Below are 2,733 nucleotides of genomic sequence, written 5' to 3'. Positions count from 1 at the left end.
AAAATTACGCCTCATTTAAGAGATATAACGGTCGAAGTCAATTTACATAACTCAACATGAGTTGAGGTCGATCCCACAGATAATTTCTTTACAGAAATGATTTCACTGTCACGTTTTACTCTAATGTTGTTATTATTTCCTAAATAAACAATTGCAGAAAGTAAAATTGGGTTTAGCGTTAACGCTTTGGTAACCAAAGTTGCAAACTAAAGTCTAATTCAACAATTGACAAAATATCAGTTTCGAAGTTGTTTCAATAATTGACTGAAACTAGGATTGTGTTCCCATAACGTTGCGTCTAATGTTCTTTCATAATTGCGTCTAATGTTCTTCCGTAATTGAGTTTCAGGCAATTTAACTCTACAAAATATATGCGAGTTAGCTATATCTGACATTTCTCCGTCCACTCAGATAATCTTCACTCAAGTCCTTTCGATCCTAGAGTGTTACGTGATTTACCCTCGCCTACAATGGTGTGTAGATTCTTTTCTCTCGAACTTAAACCTTAGCTCCATTTCATCATATTAATTTAACTTTTTCCTAACTATCATTTTTCTCTCGAACTAATGACAGATACAGGCTCACTCTAATGCGTGCACTCATCAGAATACATGAATAACGAAAGCTAAATTACAATCTGTAAATATAAATTGCCTTTCACTCGTTTTACGAAATTACGATTAGAATTACGTCATGGCTCCCACAATCCCAGTTGTGGTGTTTAGCTACTCATAATTTCACGTAAATGCTCACAAACATAGAATGAAAACATGTTAGAAAGTACTTACGAGAATAAGCAAATCAACCACCACTTTGATATTTTAAGAACCGAAAAATCGAACTTCAAACTTAATTTAATATCAAAATCAAAAACCAAAAGCTTTGAATAAATCGAAACTTCTTTGTCATTCAAGGTTAGATAAGATAAAAAATAAAAAATGACCTAATTAATTCAAATCTGTGTTTTAAAATAGAGTCCTACTCGAAGTAGGACTGAAATGCGGGTAGCTTCACGAACAACTTGACGGTCCGTCACAAGCTTCACGGTCCGTGGAGCCTCCCGTGGTCTATACTTGGCACGTCTAAGATTTTGATCTGCAAAGCCAACACACTTGAAAGGTACCACAGACAACACCACAAACCTTCATAGGGACCACGGTCCGTCTGGGTGTCCGTGGTCTTTACTTGGCCACTTCTCATTTTGCACAACTTTGCTCTTGGCCACTGGTTCAACTTCACGATCACCATCATGGAACGTTGTAGGGACCATGACCCGCGAGTCCTTTCGTGGTTTACACTTGAATCGCCTTTGTAGTTTGTTTCCCCAAGACCGATACACTCGTTCCCCTGCACGGGCACTACCATAGACCGTTGTGATGACCACGACCCGTGAAAGTGTCCATGGTCTTTACTTGGGTTCCACCAAGGTATTATCTTCCATGCCTTCTCACTAGTTCCAATTCATGCGCCCTTTCACGATCATTCATAATCTTCACGACCCGTCAAGGCATCCGTGATCTTCACTTGGTTTCATCCATTTTCACTCTGCATTTTTTTCTCTTCTTTCTTCTTTCATGTCCACATGTTTTACCTGTACAAACACTACCAAACACATCATATCCACATAAATACACTTGATTTTAGTATTAATCCTTAGTTTTCAAGCATCAAATGTGCCAAGATTGTGCGGCACATCAACACCCTCATTTTAGAACCATTACTTGTCCTCAAGTGATGAGAAAACAATACATTCAGCTCTCAAGTCATTCAAAAACTTTTGACCCTATGCAGCAACCATCTGAAACACAATTTGTATCCAAAACCATGAATCTAACATGCAAGGATCAATACATGACATCTCATTACTCACAGTTGATCATTCTTATGTCTGTGAATTATCAGCTAACACAACCTACTCTCAAATGCAATCACTGTGTCCTCACACCAAAGAAGTCCCTCACTCATGATAATTGGGACTAAGTACTACGCTTACACTCTCAAAGAACTTGTAATACTAGCAACAAACTACCATAGGCTTGCCCTTGCTTTCTATGCTCTATCTTGCATACACCCGGAATAGGATCACTGTAGGATTTTATCGGCTTGTAACATAGGCTCAGGTTAGGGAATGGATATTTGGGTTCGTGAGTGACTAGTCCTTTGGTTTTCCAAAGTCTCATTTTCACACAACTCTTTTCTGAGCAATTCCCTCTTTTTCTTCATTACAACACATCCCAACTGCTATTATTTTCCTTTTTCTTTTTCTTAACTTTTCTTCACACTTTTTTTATAATATGCACTCAGCTTACTGGTTGAACCTTCTTTTTCACTTTTCTTTCCGCTCGGATTGCAAACACCATCAACTTAGGCTTTTGGCTTGAGTTGTGACATCGTATCTTCGGAGACCAAAGGATATGATATTTATTGGGTAAGAATAAAAGTTGATTTTTAGGGTCAAATCGGGTTCAAATGATAAGCTTTTTATTTGGTTGTTTATTTTTTTGGCTTTTTAATGGCTTAACAAAAATGGTCTACTGATCCTTTCCTATCCGGCTATTCTCAGATTTAAGCAAGATCACTTCGGCAAGTTCTAGTTTCTACTCCTAAGGTTAGACATTGAACAATACTCACACACATGACACATGACTGCATTCTCCAGTTTCTTGGTTCCCAACTTATTTATCCGATTAGCAATGTTCAACATGTAAGTATCTAAGATGTCATCTAAAGATC

This window comes from Solanum stenotomum, chromosome 7, assembly GCF_019186545.1.
Source record: "Solanum stenotomum isolate F172 chromosome 7, ASM1918654v1, whole genome shotgun sequence".
Taxonomy (NCBI): Eukaryota; Viridiplantae; Streptophyta; class Magnoliopsida; order Solanales; family Solanaceae; genus Solanum; species Solanum stenotomum.
The sequence above is the reverse complement of the archived record's forward strand: the minus strand, read 5'-3'. Positions refer to the sequence as shown.